The sequence below is a fragment of the Aulonocara stuartgranti genome, assembly GCF_965226115.1.
Source record: "Aulonocara stuartgranti genome assembly, chromosome: 3".
In the NCBI taxonomy this organism is placed as follows: domain Eukaryota; kingdom Metazoa; phylum Chordata; class Actinopteri; order Cichliformes; family Cichlidae; genus Aulonocara; species Aulonocara stuartgranti.
The window spans coordinates 68,386,774-68,410,391 of record NC_138941.1 but is presented as its reverse complement, the minus strand read 5'-3'; the positions used below and the strand labels follow the sequence as shown (position 1 = coordinate 68,410,391).

Genomic DNA, 23,618 nt, shown 5'->3' with positions numbered 1-23,618 from the left:
AGTAGAGTCCATGTGAGTAAATTGGTGGCACAGCTCTGGATGTATATAAGGCAAAACACAGAGCCTGTTTCTTTGAAATGGGAAAATCAAGAGATGTCAACCAAAACACCAGGAAAAGGATTGTGGAGCTCCATAAGTGTGGCTCAATTTTGAATACAATTTGGTGCCATTTGCAATTAAGAAATACAGACAGTTTCTCTCTTTACTCTTAAAGTTAACAAATGTGTTTTTTTATATTCATCAATCTAAAGAAATTTAGTCTGATTTGATGTTACAATTAAAAAGTGTATCTGTTTTTATCTGAAGAGTATGTAAATATCTGGTTTCAACTGTATATTTGATGATATTGGTGTTTGGCTTGATTGTCAGAACAAAGAGGGAGAAAGAGGAGCAGAGAGGGAGAGAGGGAGAGAGAGGGAGATGGAGAATGAGGACAGAACAGAGATGAACAAGAGCAGGTGAGACACACATGGTAGTCAAATGGTTGTTTACCAAAAGTATCACTGTATCATAGGTACTCATGTATCTCGTACCTAGTGTTTCTTTTTAGGTTTGTTATTTTTCAAATTCTACATTTATTAAGTTATGCAGGCTTGTTTGCACAACACAGCTAAACTTTTCTCAATCTTTGGTAGAATTAAAAAAAAAGTGCAGTGCAGGTCTATGATGATTTTTAGTGCTACTATCATCTAGTTCTGATTCTGGTTCTGTCTTGGTTAAATCCTAAATAGTCCTGATTTTAAACTGTTGTAGTCCAGTTTTAATTCCAGTTGTTCCAACTCGGTTGTTGTGTTCTTGGGCAAGACACTTCACCTACCGCCTACTGATGTTGGCCAGAAGGCGGTATGGCAGCCTCGCTTCTGTCAGTCTGCCCCAGGGCAGCTGTGGCTACAACTGTAGATTGCCTCCACCAGTGTGTGAATGGGTGGATGACTGGGTGTGTAAAGCGCTTTGGGGTCTAGGCGCTTTGGGGTCTTTTCACTAGTCCCCTAGGGGGGACTATTCAGATACAGGCCATTTAATTAAAAAACTAGTTTAAGGTGTCCTGCATATGTGATGTATATTGTTCCCTATATGAAGTCATTTGTCATGGTCGCTGTGTGGCAGGCAGGAGAAGGACCCAAGATGCAGACTCACAGACATGGGGATAAACTTAAAGATCACAGTTTTAATGCTGGCTTAAAGGTGAAACACAAAACAGTACTGAACTAAACTGGAAAAACTAAACATGAGATGTACCAGGAACCACGGGGAGAGTAACACACAACATGAGGGAGAACGCGACGCCGAACAGAGGAAGACGCAGACAGAAATACACAGAGGGTTAACGAGGAAAGTGGGAACACACGGGGAACACAGCTGACACAGATAACCATAACGAGACAGGGCGGGGTGAACATAACACTGACGGGAGACGGGCAGAGTCAAACAGGAAGTACACAGAGGTTCAGACAGGAGGAGAGAGCACGGGGAGAACACAGACATAACAGGCTGGGGAAAACATGGAATAAAACACGAAAGGGGACAAGGGCTCATGAATACATAGAGGGGCACACAGGGGGTGAGAGTCACAAAGGGAAAGCACACAGGGAACAACATAACAGGGCAACTCAGGAAACAGAACCTAAACAGGGAACTGAATACAAAAATACAAGAGAACTAAGAATACTGGGCCAACACGGCCCAGGACCATGACATCATTCCTTTTTGAACAAAACTCAACACAGGGGCTATTAATCTTTCAGTCATTTCTACCCCCCCCCCCCCTCAATCCCACATGCATACTACCCTTTAGGGCTAAGCCCCAGGTGTATCAAATGTCTGCCTCCGCCTCTGGAGGGAACAAGCATCGAAGAACTTTGGAAAGGGAGGGGGGATGGGTGTGTGCATATCAGTGTATATGTATGTGTGTGCGTGTCCAGAGTTCAGCTGTGACAGTGTCCTTCGCCCTGCTAGGCTAAGTAAACAGTCTTCCAGCCAACCCAGGTGGCCTTGCATGGAATGGGAAGGAACAGATTAAACACAGTCGTTATCAGGGTGTTTTTGTTCGGCTCCAGCCTTGTGACTGCAGCAGGCGCCGAAAGGGTATCTGCATGAAGTGATGGTGCTTTTTACTTTAGTGCGAACAGCTCTAAACAGAGATGTACATTGCCAATATAGAGAAAATCTCACTTTATTAAGACTTTTAAATAATGTACAGAAATTGAGAGGAAAGCAGAGAGACTCAAAAAAGGCACCGGTAATGATTAGTGATGTTCAGCTCATCGTCAGACTAGCTGATATTAGATGTTATTAATTGTAGGGCTATGTTGTGGTTGTTCTGTGTAATATAAAACTGCTTAATGTTACTCTAATCAGATGTGGTGACGTAATTATATCAATTACATATGTGCACTTTTAAGGCAGTATTGATTATTTTCAGTTGCTTAGTTTTGCAAAGAAAGAGTGACACTGAGTAACTATTAGTTAATCACATGTAAGAATTGTATATACAGGTGCTTCCAGATGCCTATAGCACCTGCTGCTTATTGCATTTGTGTATGGTAAAATGGTAAATGGCCTGTATTTATATAGCGCTTTACTAGTCCCTAAGGACCCCAAAGCGCTTTACATATCCAGTCATCCACCCATTCACACACTGGTGATGGCAAGCTACATTGTAGCCACAGCCGCCCTGGGGCGCACTGACAGAGGTGAGGCTGCCGGACACTGGCGCCACCGGGCCCTCTGACCACCACCAGTAGGCAACGGGTGAAGTGTCTTGCCCAAGGACACAACAACCGAGACTGTCCGAGCCGGGGCTCGAACCGGCAACCTTCCGATTACAAGGCGAACTCCCAACTCTTGAGCCACGATCGCCACGATCGTGTATAATACGTAATAAACATTAAGACTAAACAGTGTCTTTATTTTATCTGACGTCTTTATTTGCGCTGGAAGAAAATAAAATACAGATGCATCTGGAGATTATCCTATGAAATCCTATTCTAACGGCTGATTTCCCTCCCCCAGGCTTGTACCTGTGGCTTCCTGTCCTGGGGTTGGCTGTTCTCCTGCCCTGCACCCCATCCTTTTGTTCATACTCCAAGACTATTTTTCTATATGTATTCTTACCCCCTAGCAACCGCCATTTCATAATGTTGCAAGCAATCACAAACTCTACAGTGTGTCTAACTCCAGTGTATCCCAAGCAATCTATTATTCTGAAAAGAGCTAAACTCAACATAAACTGAACCCGTATTAAAGTTAGCTCGGTGCTTACCTTTAGATGAGCCCACAAACCGAGAGAAACTCCGTGATGAAGCTGGAACTCTTTCCAAACAGGGAACAGATGAGGGAGCAGAGACCCACGTGGTTCCCGTTGATTTCATAAAAAAGCAGCTCTCTCTGCTCGACTCTCCTCTCCTGCACAGACACTTTGCTCCGCCCCCTTTTCCGGCTCTGCTGTGATTTGTTGCTGCGAGGTCACGTGACTCAGCGTCACAAGGTAACCACGTGGGGTGTTATTTCAAAAGTAGCGCCTATCTCCTTTTCCTAAACTCTTTTCCTTGGCCTCGATGAAAATCGTGGGAAGGAGATTTGCTAAGGACTCAGGGAAAGAGAGGAGCGATGTGACACCGGATGTCCGCCCGTTGAAACTACATTGTGCAGAAGATGGACTACAAAACAAACATCTTACTTCGTCACAATGTGTTCTAACCCTGTTCTTTTATGGAGGTCATATAAACGAGAACAGCCTGTTCAAAATATCCTTTCATTACAAAGTTTGAATTTTAAAGAAGAAGGAACCTTTAGGGTCAGATTTACTAACATCTGCAGCAGCTCAAAGACGTCTTTTGATGTTAAAAAGCTGCTGGATTTACTGAAGAGACTCAGTGTCAGTTTGAGACTGAAGTTATGACAAATGTGTTTGTAAGAGTTTCACTTTCAGGAGAAGAAGATTTAAATGATTGACACAAATGTAAATTACAAAGTCTGTGGTGCACAATTTACTACAAATTGCAAAAAATCTACCACAGAATCCTGTCTTGTTCCTGCTGTGGTTGTGATAGTGAGGACAGTTTATTGTTTTAGGGGGAAATGTTATCAAAACAAGTCTCTGATCCGCTCAAAGTTGTTATTTCAGTTCCAAAAGTTTGGCTCTGTCCTAAAACTCTCCAGTCAAATCTTATACTGATTGTTTTGAGGTGAGCCCCACTTATTGTTCCTTAATAATACAGTTTATGTGAAACCAAGCAGAAATGAATTACGCTTCTTAATTTTTTATAGTGCACACAGCTAACTCTTTCTGCTGAATATGTAAAAAATAAAAGTGTTACTGTGTTACATGCCTGAATGTTGCTCATGGTCTGATGGGAAATAATGTTTTTTCTGTTCTTTAGCACATCGAACAGTCAACTGTTCACAGAGTTTAGGTTTAAAGGATGAAACAGTTTGTACTGATGCATCTCTCCTCTCCTATCTGAAGAGTATGTAAATATCTGGTTTCAACTGTATATTTGATGATGTTGGTGTTTAGCTTGATTGTCAGCACAAAGAGGGAGAGAGAGGAACAGCGAGAGAGAGAGAGAAACAGAGAGGGAGAGAGATGGAGAATGAGGACGGAACAGAGATGGAACAAGAGCAGGTGAGACACACATGGTAGTCAAATGGTTGTTTACCAAAAGTATCACTGTATAATAGGTACTCATGTATCTCATACCTAGTGTTTCTTTTTAGGTTTGTTATTTTTCAAATTCTATATTTATTACGTTATGCAGGCTTGTTTGCACAACACAGCTAAATAATTATATAAACTTTTCTCAAATCAAATCAAATCACTTTTATTGTCACATCACATGTGAGTGAAATTCTTGTGTGGGAGCTTCACAAGCAACAGAGGTGTGCAAAATACAATAATGTAAACAAGCAAAATACAAGAATGGCTACATCTGAAACTAATAAATATATATACAGTATACAATAGTATATGCATTTCTGGATGTGTATACTAAATATTTTCCTACGTGTGTGTGTGTGTGTGTGTGTGTGTGTGTACACATATTTTACAAATTAAATACAGTAAACAATAAATAGAATATATAAAATAAATAAAATAAAATATACAGAGTTGAGACATGTGCAAAACAGTGGCATTACCGTACGGTATGTAGAAATAGAATAGAATAGAATTCAACTTTATTGTCATTGCACATGCACAGGTACAGGGCAACGAAATGCAGTTTGCATCCATCCAGAAGTGCTTTAGTGATATAGATATATTACAATATATATTAGCAATAATATAGATATGTGAGTATATTACAGAAATGGGTCTATTATGGTATGTTATAATGTACACGGTATGAAGTATGTTGTGAATATTCTATAACTATAAGTATGTACAGGCTGTAGTGAGTACAAGCTATGTACAGGATATGAACAGGATATAAATATGAAAAACTATACAGAATATGAAATAAATAACTTTACAGAAATCTGAGATATACAGCTATACAGAAATGGGAACTATGAAAGTTGTAAACAGTTGTAGGATTAAAGATTATCGAATGTACAGAATGATTATTTACACAGAGCTATACAGTAGTGCAGTTAAGATAAGTGAGGGTGTAGATAGTTTCTACAGAGGCTATATAAAGTGCTAGTGGTTGTGAGTGGTGGTTCAGTCCATGTTATTATTGTGTGTTTGAGGGTACAGTTGTCCATTGTGGGTGTGTGTATGTTCAGTCCATGAGTTTAACGTGGGTCAGATGTCAGGAGGCAGAGTTCAGGAGTCTGACAGCTGTGGGGAAGAAGCTGTTCCGGTACCTGGTGGTCTTAGTCCGGAGGCTCCTGTGGCGCCTCCCAGAGGGCAGGAGGGTGAAGAGTCCATGCGATGGGTGACTGGGGTCTTTGATGATTTTCCCAGCCCTTTTCAGACACCGCTTCCTGTAGATGTCTTTTATGGCAGGAAGTGGTCCTCCGGCGATGCGCTGGGCAGTTTTCACGACCTTCTGCAACGCCTTCCGGTCCGAGGCAGAGCAGTTCCCGTACCAGACTGTTATACAGTTGGTCAGGATGCTCTCGATGGTGCAGCGATAGAAGTTCACCAGGATGTCTGAGGACAGGTGGTTCTTCCTCAGAGTCCTCAAGAAAAAGAGGCGCTGGTGAGCCTTCTTGACCAGCTTGGAGCAGTTGGTCGTCCAGGTGAGATCCTCGGAGATGTGGACTCCCAGGAACTTGAAGCTGCTCACACGCTCCACAGCCGTCCCCTTAATGTGGATGGGTGGATGTGGGTCAGCATTCCTCCTGTAGTCCACGATGAGCTCCTTGGTCTTCTCGGTGTTAAGCAGCAGGTTGTTTCTGTCGGACCACTCAGCCAGACGATCCACCTCCTCCCTGTAGGCGGCCTCATCGTTGTCACTGATGAGGCCAATCACCGTGGTGTCATCTGCAAACTTAATGATGGTGTTGGAACCATCAGAAGGTCTGCAGTCGTGGGTGAAGAGGGAGTAGAGGAAAGGGCTCATCACACAGCCTTGTGGTACACCAGTGTTCATTGTGATGGTAGATGAGCAGTGGTTATCCAGCCGGACGTGTTGGGGGCGGTTGGTCAGGAAGTCCAGTAACCATTTGCAGATGAGGGAACTGATGCCCAGGTCTGTCAGTTTCCTGATGAGTTGTGAGGGGTGGATTGTATTGAATGCTGAACTGAAGTCTATAAACAGCATTCTGGCGTAGGTGTTGTTGTTGTCCAGGTGTGAGAGGACAGAGTGCATTGCGATGGAGACTGCATCCTCTGTGCTCCTGTTCTGGCGGTATGCGAATTGGTGGGGGTCCAGGGTGGGGGGGAGACAGGATTTGAAGTGTGCTAGGACCAGTCGCTCTAAGCACTTAGTGATGATGGGGGTGAGTGCTACTGGGCGGTAATCATTGAGGCAAGATGGGTTGGAGTTTTTGGGTATCGGGACGATGGAGGTGGATTTGAAGCAGGCCGGTACCACAGCGTGGGCCAAGGACAGATTGAATATGTCTGTGAGCACTCCTGCAAGCTCCCCAGAACACGCTCTGAGAACACGCCCGGGGATGCCATCAGGGCCTGCAGCCTTTTGGACATTGATCCTGCTCAGCACCGCTCCTACATCGGTGGGGGATAGTGCATAATGGGGTGTAGGGGGTGTAGTGCATAATGTTGAAGTTCCAGTAGTGAAGCTGAGGTGTCTATGACGTGTTCAGCAGTCTGATGGCCTGGTGGAAGAAGCTGTCTCTCAGTCTGCTGGTACGGGACCGGATGCTGCAGAACCTCCTTCCTGATGGAAGTAGTCTGAACAGTTTATGGCTGGGGTGACTGGAGTCCTTGATGATCCTCCCCGCTTTCCTCAGGCACCGCTTCCTGTAGATGTCTTGGAGGGAGGGAAGCTCACCTCCAATTATCCGTTCAGAGCACCGCACTACTCGCTGGAGAGCTTTGCAGTTGTAGGCGGTGCTGTTGCCATACCAGGTGGTGATGCATCCAGTGAGGATGCTCTCAATGGCACAGTGATAGAAGGTCCTGAGGATGCGGGGGCTCATGCCAAATCTTTTCAGTCTCCTGAGAAAGAAGAGGCGCTGCTGCTCCTTCTTCACTGTTTTGTTTGTGTGTACTGACCACGTAAGATCCTCAGCCAGATGTACACCAAGGAACCGGAAGCTGCTCACTCTCTCCACAGCAGCGCCGTTGATGGTGATGGGGGTGTGTACTTCTCTGCACCTCCGGAAGTCCACTATCAACTCCTTTGTCTTTGCAATGTTGAGGGTGAGATGGTTGTCTTGACACCAGTGGGTCAGGGCGCTGACCTCCTCCCTGTAAGCCGTCTCATCACCGTTGGTGATAAGACCCACCACTGTAGTGTCGTCCGCAAACTTCACAATGATGTTGGAGTTGTTAGTGGCTGTGCAGTCGTAGGTGTAGAGTGAGTATAGGAGAGGGCTCAGTACACACCCCTGTGGAGCACCAGTGTTCAGTGTGATGGGGGATGAGGTGATGCTGCCCAGTCTGACCACTTGGCATCTGTCAGACAGGAAGCTAAGGATCCAGCTGCAGAGGGAGCTGCTCAGTCCTAGATCCTGCAGTTTCCTGTCCAGCTTCGAGGGAACGATGGTATTGAATGCTGAGCTGTAATCTACAAACAGCATTCTCACATACGTGTCTCTCTTCTCCAGGTGTGACAGGGCAGTATGTAGTGTCAGGGCTATGGCATCATCAGTGGACCTGTTGTGGCGGTATGCGAACTGTAGAGGGTCCAGTGAGTCGGGTAGTGCAGAGCGGATGAAGTCCCTGACCAGTTTCTCGAAGCATTTGCTCACGATGGGGGTCAGGGCTACAGGTCGCCAGTCGTTCAATGAGGAGATGGTGGAGGATTTGGGTACAGGGACGATGGTGGCCATTTTGAAGCAGGCTGGGACTACAGACAGAGAGAGGGAAAGGTTGAAGATGTGTGTGAACACTCCAGCCAGCTGAGCCGCGCATGACTTGAGGACGCGGCCGGGAATCCCGTCCGGACCAGTAGCTTTGCGTGCGTTCACCTTCCTGAAGCACTTCCGCACATCCTCCTCAGACACAGTGTGCGCACTGACGTCATCCGCGGTGCGCACACTGTCCGGTCTCATGGTGTTCGCTGTGTCGAATCTAGCGTAGAATACGTTTAGATCCTCACACAGAGAGGCTGTGGTCTGCGGTGTGCTGGTTTTCCCTCTAAAGTCTGTGATCGTGTTTAGTCCCTGCCACATACTCCGAGGGTTGTCAAACTGTTGCTCCACCCTGTCCCTGTACTCACATTTGGCTGCTTCGATCGTCTTCCGGAGTTGGTAATGTGTGTGTTTGTAGTCCGATGTGTTCGCGGAGGCAAAGGCGGTGTTCCGTGCCGCCAGTGCCGTGCGAACATCTCCGTTAATCCAGGGTTTTTGATTTGGGAAGGATTTAACTGTTCTGGATGGGACGACATCTTCCACGCATTTCCTGATAAATCCACAGACTGAGTCTGTGTACTCATCAATGTCTCTAGCAGCCACGTGGAACATTTCCCAGTCCGCGTGATCAAAACAGTCCCGCAGCGCAGACTCCGATTGGTCCGTCCAACAGTGCACCGCCCTCCGGGTTGGAGCTTCCTGTTTCAGCTTCTGCCTGTAGGCGGGCAGGAGCAGGATGGAGCGGTGATCTGATTGGCCGAATGGGGCGCGGGGGAGGGCTTTGTATGCATCCCGGAAAGAGGTGTAACAGTGGTCGAGTAGCTGGTCTCCACGAGTGTTAAAATGGATGTGTTGGTGGAGTTTCGGTGAGACTTTCTTCAGGTTTCCCTTATTAAAGTCTCCTGCTGTGATAAACGTCGCCTCTGGGTGTGCGGTTTCCTCACTGTTGATCGCGCTGTACAGTTCCCTGAGTGCTCGGTCAGTGTCGGCTTGTGGGGGAATGTAAACAGCTGTAATAATCACTGCTGTAAATTCCCTCGGTAGCCAGAATGGCCGGCACTTAATCATCAGGTACTCCAGGTCTGGTGAGCAGAAGGATTTGACCGGGTGCACGTTCGCATAATCACACCAGCTGTTGTTGATCATGAAACATACACCACTGCCTCTGCTTTTCCCAGTAAGATCCTGTGACCTGTGCGCACGATGCACGGAGAACCCCGGTAGTTGTATTGCGGAGTCCGGTACCTTGTCCGATAGCCAGGTTTCTGTGAGGCAGATCACGCAGCAGTCCCGCATCTCTCGCTGGAATGAGATCCGTGCCCGAAGCTCTCACAGCTTGTTCTCCAGAGACTGCACATTAGCCAGTAATAAACTGGGTAACGGTGGTCTGTTAGTGCGCCGTCTCAGTCGAACCAGAACGCCAGATCTTCTCCCTCTGCGTCGGCGTTTGCGGCCTCCAGGGCCAGAGAACAAAGGCGTCTCAGGTGAGATGAATGGGGGTCTGCAAACGGAGCGTCCGTGTTGCAAAACTTGAACTCCGGAAAGTTATAAGAAAGACCGTCTTTTATGTCCAGTAAGGTTTGTCAGTCGTACACAAGGAGACATGTGCTACTCGCGAAAAAATGAAGGAAAAGTAAAATTACACACAGAAAAAAGCTGTTGCTTGGGGGAGCTCGCGACGAGGCTGCCATACTCGGCGCCATCTTGAAAGTCCACTAAAATCTAAATAGTGTACTTTGGTAGAATTAAAAAAAAAGTGTAATGGAGGTCTATGATGATTTTTAGTGCTACTATCATCTAGTTCTGATTCTGGTTCTGTCTTGGTTAAATCCTAAGTAGTCCTGATTTTAAACTGTTGCAGTCCAGTTTTAATTCCAGATCAGTTCTGGGTCTGGTTGAATTGGGGTTTAGTCCTCGTGTCTTGATACAGCCCCGAGCAGCACCAATTAGTGGCTGAACGACAGAGTTGTCTATGAAGACTATGAGTGTCTTCATAGTTTTATTTTTGATATTCACCAATTTTTATATACTGCAAAAAAAAAAACGAAAATAAGTATTATAATGCAAATTTGCAAAAAAAAAAATAGCATATGCATCAAAATAAACTATTTCCAGCAGTGCAATATGTATCCTAAGCATCCCAGAAACGACACAGAAAGTCATAAAGTCAAACATAACTTTTAAAAACACCAGTATAGGCTTACAAGGCCCTGATGGTAAAGAACTAAATTTCTGTGAAAATGACGTCACTTCCGGTTTTGGGCAGGTCATGGCGCATATGTGATAGTTCGCGCTGATGGACGTGGGAAGTGTTACGAAAAGCTGATCGGATCGGCAAAGCCTGTTTCTGGAATATTATGTTTTTGTTGCTGCAAGTGCTTTTTATGCAATTTTTGCAAAGCTTTATGTGGAAGGAAACTGTGACTGAGGACAAGCTGATGGCATAAGATGTAAGTACAACTCCTCCCATTTCATATGCAAAAAAAATTATTGCGCTAGCTTTCATGGTTCCAGTGCTACCGGGATTTAAAAATAGTTATGCAAAACGGAGCGTGCCCGCTCCGACCGGCTTTAAAGGGTTAAAGGAAACTGTTGATCGTTTTAAGCCTTCAGGGTCTCCAAATGATGCTGTCCCTCCTCGACTCTTATAAGAGGTGTTACCTACAGTTGGACCTTTGGTTCTCCAGCTGGTAAACCATAGTTTGATGTCAGGTGTAGTCCCTAAAGATTGTAAACATGCTGTAGTCAAACTCCTGATTAAAAACCTGTTCTTGATCCTACGAATCTTGCAAATTACAGGCCTATCTTCTAACTACCTTTTCTTTCCAAAATTCTTGAAAAGAGAGTTCACAGTCAATGAATGACCTTCCTGGAAAAGCAAAATGTTTTACAGGTTTTCCAATCTATTTTTAAACCCTTTCATAGCAATGAATCAGCCCTTTTAAAAGTTTTTACTGACATATTGCAGTAATGACACCTGGTTACGCCAATCGGAGGTCACTAAAATCAATATAGAATCGGTGTGTAACTTTGCCAAAACAATGTTGGACTCTGTAGTTTTCTCTGGTCCCCTCCGCAGTCAGACCAGGAATGACATGTTTAGCTGCATTTTCTCCTTAAATTGCTGGCTGTCTGAGTGGTGTCCCAGAAACGATGTGGTCTTCATAGATAATTGGCAAACCTTCTGGAGGAAACCTGGTCTTATTAGGAGAGACGGCATCCGTCCCACTTTGGATGGAGCAGCTCTCATTTCTAGAAATATAGACAAATTTATTAAATCCCCCAAAATATGACTATCCAGAGTTGGGACCAGGAAGCAGAGTTGCAGTCTTACACACCTCTCTGCAGCTTCTCTGTTCCTGCTACCCCCCCCCCCCCCCCCCAAAAAAAAACCCCCGTCTCCATAGAGACTGTGTCAGCTCCCAAAAAGACAAAAAACAAACTAAAACCAGCAACAAACAACTTAAACATAAACAATCACAAAGAAAGAACAATACAGTATCCACATCTGAACCAAAGAGTGAAACAGTGAAATGTGGATTATTAAATATTAGGTCTCTCTCCTCCAAGTCTCTGTTAGTAGATGACTGTGGCGGAGGTGTGGTCCCGGGCGCGGCTGCAGGGGAGGAGTGGTGCAGTGGGCTCAACGTGGCGGTGCTGGAGATGCCGGTGAGAACAGCTGACGGCGATTTGGACTGATAATGGTTTCCTTCCCTTTTTATAGTGAGACGGAGAGGAGCGGAGGGAGAGGGAAATCAGCTGGGACCGAGAGCTGTCAGACTGTGTTCAGTCATAACCTCGGAAAACTGTAAATAAATGTGGAACCTGGTGATAAAGATCTGTGTGTGTGAGTACCTGTGTATAGTGCATTTCACAATGACTTAATAATTGATCAACAAATTGATTTACTCTGCCTCACAGAAACCTGGTTGCAGCAGGATGATTATGCTAGTTTAAATGAATCAACATCCCCGAGTCATTCCCCGAGTCACCAGAAATCTCGAAGCACAGGCCGAGGGGGCGGTGTGGCAGCAATTTTTCACACCAGCCTATTAATTAATGAAAGACCCAGACACACTTTTAATTCATTTGAAAGCTTGATGCTTAACCTTGTCCACCCCAGCTGTAAAACTCAGAAACCAGTCTTACTTGTTATCATCTATCGTCCACCTGGGCCTTACACAGAGTTTCTGTCTGATTTCTCAGGCTTTTTATCTGATTTAGTTCTGAGCTCAGATAAAATAATTATTGTGGGTGATTTTAACATCCATGTAGATGCTAAAAATGACAGCCTCAACATGGCATTTAATCTGTTATTAGACTCAATTTGCTTCTCTCAAAATGTAAAAGAACCCACCCACCAACATATGGCATAGAAACTGAACATTTAACAGTGTTTCCTGAAAACCCTCTCCTGTCTGATCATTTCCTGATAACATTTACAATAATTGATTACACAGCAGTGGAGAGTAGATTTTATCACAGTAGATGTCTTTCTGAAAGTTTAAGAATATAATCCACCCACTGTTATCATCTTCAATGCCCTGTACCAACATAGAGCAGAGTAGCTATCTGAATACTACTCCAACAGAGGTCGATTATCTTGTTAATAATTTTACCTCCTCACTACGTACGACTCTGGATACTGTAGCTCCGGTGAAAACTAAGGTCTCTAATCAGAAGTACCTGACTCCGTGGTATAATTCTCAAACACGTAGCATGAAGCAGATCACTTGTAAGCTGGAGAAGAAATGGCGTGTCACAAATTTAGAGGATCATCATTTAGCCTGGAGAAATAGTTTGTTGCTTTATAAGAAAGCCCTCCACAAAGCCAGAACATCTTACTATTCATCACTGATTGAAGAAAATAAGAACAACCCCAGGTTTCTCTTCAGCACTGTAGCCAGGCTGACAAAAAGTCAGAGCTCTGTTGAGCCAACCATCCCTTTAACGCTAACTAGTAATGACTTCATGAACTTCTTCACAAATAAAATTTTTATCATTAGAGAAAAAATTACCAATAATCATCCCACAGATGTAATATTATCTACAGCTACTCTTAATACCATTGATGTTAATTTTGACTGTTTTTCTCCAATTGATCTTTCTGAGTCAACTTCAATAATTACTTCCTCCAAACCATCAATGTGTCTTTTAGACCCCATTCCTACAAAACTGCTCAAAGAAGTCCTGCCATTAATTAATTCTTCGATCTTAAATATGATCAACCTATCTCTAATAATCAGCTATGTACCACAGGCCTTCAAGCTGGCTGTAGTTAAACCTTTACTTAACCCTTTAAGACCTACCATAGAACCAAGTCCGCCAGAGCTTATAATATATTTTTACATGCTGTAGTGCCATTTTTGGGAGCATTTCAAGTTGCTATACATCAATACAACAATTATAGCCCAGATTTTAATAATATGTATTCATTAAGTGCATAGTAATTACATAAATTGCAAAAAAGTGCAATAAACTACAAAAAAAAATTGAAAATCGTTTTTGCTTTTTTAACATATATTTCTAGTTAGAGAAATTTAAGAGGCTTATCCCTCAAAGCTGTAAATACAAAAAAGTTGCACAAAATAGTTTCCCACCACAGGAAATTTATTTTGAGTGTCTTCATAGTTTTATTTTTGAAATACACCAATTTTTATACACTGCAAAAAAAAAAAAAACGAAAATAAATATTATACTGCAAATTTGCAAAAAAGCAGCATATGCATCAAAATAAACTATTTCCAGCAGTGCAATATGAATCCTAAGCATCCCAGAAACAACACAGAAAGTCATGAAGTCAAACATAACTTTTAAAAAGAGCAGTATAGGCCCTGAGGCCCTGATGGTAAAAAAAAACATTTCCGCAAAATGACGCCACTTCCGGTTTCGGGCAGGAAATGGCAGACATGCAAAAGTTCGCACTGACGTCTGTTCCAACATAGGAAGTGTTATGAACAGCTGATCGGATCGGCAAAGCGTGTTTCTGGAATATTATGTTTTTGTTGCTGCAATTGCTTTTTATGCAGTTTTTGCAAAGCTTTATGTGGAAGGAAACTGTGACCTAGGACAAGCTGATGGCATAAGATGTAAGTACAACTCCTCCGGTTTCATATGCAAAAAATATTATTGCGTTAACTTACGTGGTTGCAGAGCTACCGGGATTTAAAAATAGTTATGTAAAACAGAGCGGGTCCGCTCCGACCGGCTCTAAAGGGTTAAAAAGCATCTCTAGACCCAGCAGTCTTAGCTAATTATAGGCCAATCTCCAACCTTCCTTTCATATCAAAAATCCTTGAAAGAGTAGTTGTCAAACAGCTAACAGATCATCTGCAGAGGAATGGCTTATTTGAAGAGTTTCAGTCAGGTTTCAGAGCTCAGCACAGCACAGAAACAGCTTTAGTGAAGGTTACAAATGATCTTCTTATGGCCTCTGACAGTGGACTCATCCCTGTGCTTGTCCTGCTAGACCTCAGTGCAGCGTTCGATAATGTTGACCATAATATCCTATCAGAGCGATTAGAACATGCTGTAGGTATTACAGGTACTGTGCTGCAGTGGTTTGTATCATATCTATCTAATAGACTCCAATTTGTACATGTAAATGGAGAGTCCTCTTCACACACTGAGGTTAATTATGGTGTTCCACAGAGTTCAGTGCTAGGACCAATTCTGTTTACATTATACATGCTTCCCTTAGGCAGTTTCATTAGAAGACATAGCATATCAAATTTCCCCTTGTGGGACAATTAAAGGATTATTCTATTCTATACATTTTCACTGGTATGCAGATGACACCCAGCTCTGTCTATCTATGAAGCCAGATAACACATACCAATTAGTTAAACTGCAGGAATGTCTTAAAGACATAAAGACCTGGATGGCCGCTAACTTTCTGCTTCTTAATTCAGATAAAACTGAGGTTATTGTACTCAGCCCTGAAAATCTTAGAACTATGGTATCTAACCAGATTCTTACGCTGGATGGCATTACCTTGGCCTCAAGTAACACTGTGATGAACCTTGGAGTCACTTTTGACCAGGACATGTCCTTCAACGCACATATTAAAAAAATATGTAAGACTGCGTTCTTCCATTTGCGCAACATCTCTAAAATTAGAAATATCCTGTCTCAGAGTGACGCTGAAAAACTAGTTCATGCATTTATTACTTCCAGGCTGGACTACTGTAATTCATTATTATCAGGATGTCCAAAAAACTCACTGAAAAGCCTTCAGCTAATCCAAAATGCTGCAGCAAGAGTCCTGACAGGGACTAGAAAGAGAGAGATTTCTTCTGTTTTGGCTTCCCTTCATTGGCTTCCTGTTAAATCCAGAATTGAATTCAAAATCCTGCTCCTCACATACAAGGTCTTAAATAATCAGGCCCCATCTTATCTTAATGACCTTGTAGTACCATATCACCCTATTAGAGCACTTCGCTCTCGCTCTGCAGAACTACTTGTTTTTCATAGAGTATTTAAAAGTAGAATGGTAAATGGTAAATGGCCTGTATTTATATAGCGCTTTACTAGTCCCTAAGGACCCCAAAGCGCTTTACATATCCAGTCATCCACCCATTCACACACACATTCACACACTGGTGGGAGGCAGAGCCTTCAGTGTTCAGGCCTCTCTTCTGTGGAACCAGCTTCCAGTTTGGATTTGGGAGACAGACACTATCTCTACTTTTAAGATTAGGCTTAAAACTTTCCTTTTTGCTAAAGCATATAGTTAGGGCTGGACCAGGTGACCCTGAATCCTCCCTTAGTTATGCTTCAATAGATGTAGGCTGCCGGGGATTCCCATGATGATGAGTTTTTCCTTTCCAGTCACCTTTCTCACTCACTATGTGTTAATAGACCTCTCTGCATTGAATCATATCTGTTATTAACCTCTGTCTCTCTTCCACAGCATGTCTTTTATCCTGCCTTCCTTCTCTCACCCCAACCGGTCGCAGCAGATGGCCGCCCCTCCCTGAGCCTGGTTCTGCCGGAGGTTTCTTCCTGTTAAAAGGGAGTTTTTCCTTCCCACTGTCGCCAAAGTGCTTGCTCATAGGGGGTCATATGATTGTTGGGTTTTTCTCTGTATCTATGAAGCGCCCACGTCTCTCAGATCAGCTGATCAGCTGTTCCTGAATGTACCCAGGACTGAGCATAAACTTAGAGGAGATCGTGCTTTTTCTGCAGCAGCTCCATTTATTCATTCAGTCATTTATTCCATGTATTTTGCCAGAAACGCCAGGCGCTCACGAAACTATTACAATGACCACCAAACAAACAATAAATGAGAGCAGGTGAACAGATTCCACACAAAGATGTGAACACAAAGCGCGGACCCGATGCATCAGTGACATGTCGTGTTTCTCACCCGACGACATGAACACGGACACGCCGTCGGGGCAGAAAGTCAACATCTAACTGATTCTGAGCTGCAGCTTTTGTTCCTCTCCGGCCTAAAGAAAGCTTCATTTTTTCTGCTTAATACTTTTTTTTTAAAATTATGCCAAATTGAAAAATGCTTAGCTTGCTGTTGTTTTGTGTTTTATTCTCAGTTACTTTGAAACACTTACTGAGTCAAAATTGAATTTAATCAAATCAATTATAGAAATCAGTGATGATACCCAGCCCTAGTGAGTAGCCTAAGCCCAACAGAAGTGGAGGCAGCTGTAGGTAATGAGAAAAGATGAAAAGGTTGATAACAGATTATATGGAGTAAATACACTGCCCAGGTGTCCCCTCTCCCCACTGCCTGTCAATAAAGAACTTTGTGTTGACAAGATTGTTAGGTAATCATTTACAAATCTATAATATCCGCATGGACAGCATTAACTGATGAGGTTGAAAAATTCAATACTCAAAAGTTTACTCTTCAGCCACCACGCTTCTGCCATCTGCCTTTTTTTTATTAGCCACAGTAAAGGCTGCGCTATGAATTCTGGGATATGTTGCGCCACGAATGAATAGAATAGAATAGAATTCAACTTTATTGTCATTGCACATGCACAGGTACAGGGCAACGAAATGCAGTTTGCATCCATCCAGAAGTGCTTTAGTGATATAGATATATTACAATATATATTAGCAATAATATAGATATGTGAGTATATTACAGAAATGGGTCTATTATGTTATAATGTACACGGTATGAAGTATGTTGTGAATATTCTATAACTATAAGTATGTACAGGCTGTAGTGAGTACAAGCTATGTACAGGATATAAATATGAAAAACTATACAGAATATGAAATAAACAACTTTACAGAAATTTGAGATATACAGCTATACAGAAATGGGAACTATGCAAGCTGCAAACAGTTGTAGGGTTAAAAATTATCGAATGTACAGAATGATTATTTACACAGAGCTATACAGTAGTGCAGTTAAGATAAGTGAGATATAATTCCTACAGAGGCTATATAAAGTGCTAGTGGTTGTGAGTGGTGGTTCAGTCCATGTTATTATTGTGTGTTTGAGGGTACAGTTGTCCATTGTGGGTGCGTGTATGTTCAGTCCATGTGTTAACGTGGGTCAGATGTCAGGAGGCAGAGTTCAGGAGTCTGACAGCTGTGGGGAAGAAGCTGTTCCGGTACCTGGTGGTCTTAGTCCGGAGGCTCCTGTAGCGCCTCCCAGAGGGCAGGAGGGTGAAGAGTCCATGTGATGGGTGACTGGGGTCTTTGATGATTTTCCCAGCCCTTTTCAGACACCGCTTCCTGTAGATGTCATTTATGGCAGGAAGTGGTCCTCCGGCGATGCGCTGGGCAGTTTTCACGACCCTCTGCAACGCCTTCCGGTCCGAGGCAGAGCAGTTCCCGTACCAGACTGTTATACAGTTGGTCAGGATGCTCTCGATGGTGCAGCGATAGAAGTTCACCAGGATGTCTGAGGACAGGTGGTTCTTCCTCAGAGTCCTCAAGAAGACGAGGCGCCTGTGAGCCTTCTTGACCAGCTTGGAGCAGTTGGTCGTCCAGGTGAGATCCTCGGAGATGTGGACTCCCAGGAACTTGAAGCTGCTCACACGCTCCACAGCCGTCCCCTTAATGTGGATGGGTGGATGTGGGTCAGCATTCCTCCTGTAGTCCACGAATGATACACCTGACTCCTTCAAGTCCGGGGAAATGAAGTGCGCATTTCCGGCCGCATTTGGAATTGGGACAGCCTTCATCATGTCGCTGTGGTGTAATCAGCCTCCAAATGGGGTCTCAAAATTGTACCAAAAAACTCTGTACCTACCTCCCTCCAACCACACACTTCTTCGGGTTTGCCATCAGCACTGCCTGCCTCAGGGAATCCAGGACTGTGACCAACCACTGCACATGCTCCACTGAGGTATCACTATGAATGATGACATCATCCAGGTAAGAAACAGCATATGCAGTGTGAGGACGCAGCTATCGCTACAGGAAGTGCTGAAAACTGGCCGGGGCTTCCAACAAGCCAAACGGAAGTGTGACGAATTGGTACGAACCACACAGAGTGGAGGAGGCCGTTTTTGTCTTTGGACTCTGCAGACAAGGGAATCTGCCAATCAGCTGCGTTTCAAATTGGTGCTCCATGAGAGTCGTGCACACGGGCAAGGGGGAGAACACATCTGCAAAGCGCTGTTGCAATGCAGGAACATCTGCTTTATTGGAATGTGTGAGATGTTAATCACAATGCATCTTAAACACACGCTCTAAAAGCGTCATGCCCACAGCACATTTTTGAGAAAAATCAAATATTTTGGTCCTTGAAGATCATTTCAGAGTTTTTAATGAGCTGCAGGAACCCTGTTCTGTGTGAGTGGAGAACAGCCAAGTCGCCTCCTCCACATGTACCACTGAAAACAGTTAAATTAGTTTGAATCTGAAATCATGGCTCAAACTACATGTTGTGAGACCCATTTCTTCATTTTAACACCAAACTGTTTAATAAGAAAAAATTTACACAGACTTCATCAAATATAAGTAACACTTTAATATTATCAAGATTTCATAATACAAACTTCAAATCAACAGGGAAACAGCTGCAGAACATGTGGATCAAAATGAATTCATTAAAAAAACAACATGTGGACTTCAAGGATACAGTAAATACACTAAAGTGAATGGAGGAGCCAAAACTTGAAGGAATTTGAATTAAGTAAAAGTAGTCACCTGTGATCTTTAAATTGGTCCTGATGTGTGCTGCTGTTTTTAACTTTCAACATTTCTTTGCTGCCACTGTGAACACGAATGTGGTCTTTGCCTAATTAAATATAGGTTACACTGACTCACTGCTTCATCTTCAGGTACAAACTGGTATTACATGGAAGTACAGCCCAAAACCAGGTTAGATTGATTTTATTTTTTCTGGACATAAAGTCACAGCAGGTGTTGTTTCAAAGCTTTTGGACAGATTTAGTTCATTTTGGAAGTTTTAAGAGCAACTGCTGTGAAAACATTTGTAGTTTTGGGAAAAAAATACTTAAGAGAAGATTTTACAACAGCAAAAGATTAAATATGAATGAAGGATTGAAATTTAACTTAGGTAACACAAAATGAATACAACTACTAAACACTACTGTGTCCTAAGGGAACAAAGATTAAAATGTAACAGGGATAAAATTTTAGAGAATTAAAATCCCTCAAAGGAAAAAAAATAAACTTGATATACATATCTATACATGCAGCTTCCTAAATGTAACATTCAGGATTATTCACTGCAGCTCCAGAAATCAGAGCTACCTCATCAGATCCAAGTGTGACATCAGCTGACACTCTTTACAGGAGATTCCATCTGAACTCTGTGGAGCCTGATCTCAAGGCTTTTAAGTCTGACCCTGAAACCAGAAGAGGATCTTTCTCTCTCTTCAGATTCATTGTGATCCAGTGATTTCAGTCCTGCATGATCAGGCTGATGTTTGCACAGAGCAGATAATGAAGTGAATGTTTTTGCACACTGGTAACAGTGAAACAGTTTATTTACAGCATGGGATTGTTTGTGTTCGGAGTATGAACTGAGATTCCTGAAACTCTTGTCACACTGGTCACAGCTGAAGTTCACTTCCATGTGTGTACGTTCATGTTTGTTACGATGACCTGATTGTGACCAGCTTTTGTCACAGTGTCTGCACTTGTATGGTGTCTCTCCTGTGTGGACTCCCTTATGCTTTTTCATTGAGCCCACGTCCAGTGGTGAAGGATGACCCACACTGGTCACAGATGTGCTTTTTGACCCCACTGTGGAAGAGTTCATGTATTTTTAATGTACTTGGTGTGTGGAAGCCTCTCCCACATTCTTTGCAGTAGTTCATTTTGTCTCCAGTGTGTCTACGTTGATGTGTTTTTAGGTCCCGTTGATGATTGGAGGTTTTTCCACAAAGATCACAGAGAAACTCTTTCCCACCACCACAGTGACGACAGGGTTGAGAAATGGATCCATGTGCTTTGCTCCACTTCTAAACAAAGACATTGTAAGTCAGGGAATTCCTTCAACGTTTTTATCCTGAACGTCGCCTGAAACAAAGAGCATCTCTGCCAACGTCCAATTACACTTTACTGTTTACATTATAACACTCAGCTTACTGAGAGAAAATGAGTCTTCATTTTCCAAACAGTTCATTCAGTATAACTCCATAAGTTTACTGATCAGACTTGTTCCAAACAATCAGGTTACAATTACAAGACAAAAAAAACTAACTACATCCTCACAGTTACTGCACTTGTAGAGTTACTTTCTGGTGTGGATCCGTTGGTGTTTTTTCAGCTGATGTGGAAATTTAAAAGACTTTCCACACAAGTCACAGCTGTAGGCTTTAAATCCACTGTGGATGACTTGGTGTTTTTTCAGGCTTAGAGCCCAGGTAAAATCCTTCCCACACAACTCACAGCTGTAAGGTTTAAATCCACTGTGGATGAGTTGGTGTGTTTTTAAGGTTCCAGCCTGGGTAAAAGACTTTCCACACAACTCACAGATGTACGCTTTAAATCTAGGGGTGGGTTTTTATAATCGATTCATCGATTAAAATCGATTCTGGCTTGGATAACGTAAAATCGATTCATTAAAATCCTGAATCGATTTTTTAATATAAATTTATTTTGTCCGAAATGCCAGAATCTCTGGTGACATCTCACAAAATTTCAAGAACCACCAAACAGTAAATGAGAGCAGGTACAGGGATTCTGCACATAGACTTAAACACACAGCGCGACCCGCGGATCAGAATCAGTTAGATGTCGCCTTTCTCACAGTCGGGGCTGAAAGCCGACAGCTCGCTGATCCGGGTCCGCGCTTTGTGTTCACGCCCTTTATGCGCTGATTCTAAAGCTGTTAGTTTGATCTCTCTCCAAACAATATTGACCGAACCAGCAGCTAAAGAAGATCCAAACGCTTCACATAAACATCGTCATGAATTCACTCTTTTACTGTTTTGCTTCCATTGCGATGCGCAGCTCTCTCTCTCTCTCTCTCCCTCTCTCCCTCCCCCTCTCTCCCTCCCACCCTCTCTCTCTCTCTCGAACAGTTTCGCTTTCTTCATTATTCGCTTGCTTGTTATGCACAAGTCTACTGTTGTTTACAGCGCTGTCGGCCGCTGTTTTTTTCCCTTTTACATTCTTCCGAAAAGAAAACCTCATTTCTGCTGTTCAATACTGAACAAATTTAAACTTTTTAATATTATTCAAAATGCAAAATGCTTAGCCGTGTGTCTAATAAAACCGCTGTAACGTCAGAGGTAATGTTCATTCATTAATGGTTTTCTTTCGTTTTTGATGTACTGCAGAATATTTTTATAAAATCCCAGGCCAGGAAAATCACCTTCATGTTTTTCTGTGTTTTATCTTCAGCTACTTTGACACAAAGGCATCTGCTGTGATGCTCACACCTTGGATAAAGTCTTGCGAGTGTCAGCTTCCTTTTTATAGATACAAAAATATGTAAATGTTCTGATCTGAATCATACTTCTGACTGTCAAAATTTCCCAGATTTAAATCGAATCGAATCGAATTAAATCGAATCGTGGATCGAATCGATTTGGGACCTTGTGAATCGGAATTGAATCGATTCTAGAAATCAGTGACGATACCCAGCCCTAATACAAAAATATGTAAATGTTCTGATCTGAATTATACTTCTGACTGTCAAAATTTCCCAGATTTAAATCGAATCGAATCAAATTAAATCGAATCGTGGATCGAATCGATTTGGGACCTTGTGAATCGGAATTGAATCGATTCTAGAAATCAGTGACGATACCCAGCCCTATTTAAATCCACTGTGGATGACTTGGTGTTTTTTCAGGCTTAGAGCCCAGGTAAAATCCTTCCCACACAACTCACAGCTGTAAGGTTTAAATCCACTGTGGATGAGTTGGTGTGTTTTTAAGGTTCCAGCCTGGGTAAAAGACTTTCCACACAACTCACAGAGGTACGCTTTAACTCCACTGTGGATGACTTGGTGTTTTTTCAGGCTTAGAGCCCAGGTAAAATCCTTCCCACACAACTCACAGCTGTAAGGTTTAAATCCACTGTGGATGAGTTGGTGTGTTTTTAAGGTTCCAGCCTGGGTAAAAGACTTTCCACACAACTCACAGATGTACGCTTTAAATCTAGGGGTGGGTTTTTATAATCGATTCATCGATTAAAATCGATTCTGGCTTGGATAACGTAAAATCGATTCATTAAAATCCTGAATCGATTTTTTAATATAAATTTATTTTGTCCGAAATGCCAGAATCTCTGGTGACATCTCACAAAATTTCAAGAACCACCAAACAGTAAATGAGAGCAGGTACAGGGATTCTGCACATAGACTTAAACACACAGCGCGACCCGCGGATCAGAATCAGTTAGATGTCGCCTTTCTCACAGTCGGGGCTGAAAGCCGACAGCTCGCTGATCCGGGTCCGCGCTTTGTGTTCACGCCCTTTATGCGCTGATTCTAAAGCTGTTAGTTTGATCTCTCTCCAAACAATATTGACCGAACCAGCAGCTAAAGAAGATCCAAACGCTTCACATAAACATCGTCATGAATTCACTCTTTTACTGTTTTGCTTCCATTGCGATGCGCAGCTCTCTCTCTCTCTCTCTCCCTCTCTCCCTCCCCCTCTCTCCCTCCCACCCTCTCTCTCTCTCTCGAACAGTTTCGCTTTCTTCATTATTCGCTTGCTTGTTATGCACAAGTCTACTGTTGTTTACAGCGCTGTCGGCCGCTGTTTTTTTCCCTTTTACATTCT

The 23,618-nt window shown here is 43.1% G+C and overlaps 2 protein-coding genes across 3 annotated transcripts in view; one reads left to right on the top strand and one right to left on the bottom strand.

Annotated features, from left to right (window-relative positions):
• LOC309698840 (uncharacterized protein) overlaps window positions 1-23,618 on the top strand; it is a gene marked incomplete at its 5' end in the record, with an annotated part of 151,421 nt that overhangs the window by 23,462 nt on the left and 104,341 nt on the right. The window lies entirely within an intron of this gene.
• LOC309693526 (uncharacterized protein) overlaps window positions 1-23,618 on the bottom strand; it is a 311,788-nt gene that overhangs the window by 261,589 nt on the left and 26,581 nt on the right. Inside the window, exon 1 of one of the 2 annotated variants that reach the window (XM_082512832.1) lies at window positions 3,263-3,351. The exons of the other annotated variant lie outside the window; for it this stretch is intronic. The gene's annotated coding sequence lies outside the window, so the exon portion shown is untranslated. Of the gene's footprint in view, window positions 1-3,262; window positions 3,352-23,618 lie in introns of those variants that run through there. 2 annotated transcript variants of the gene reach the window in all.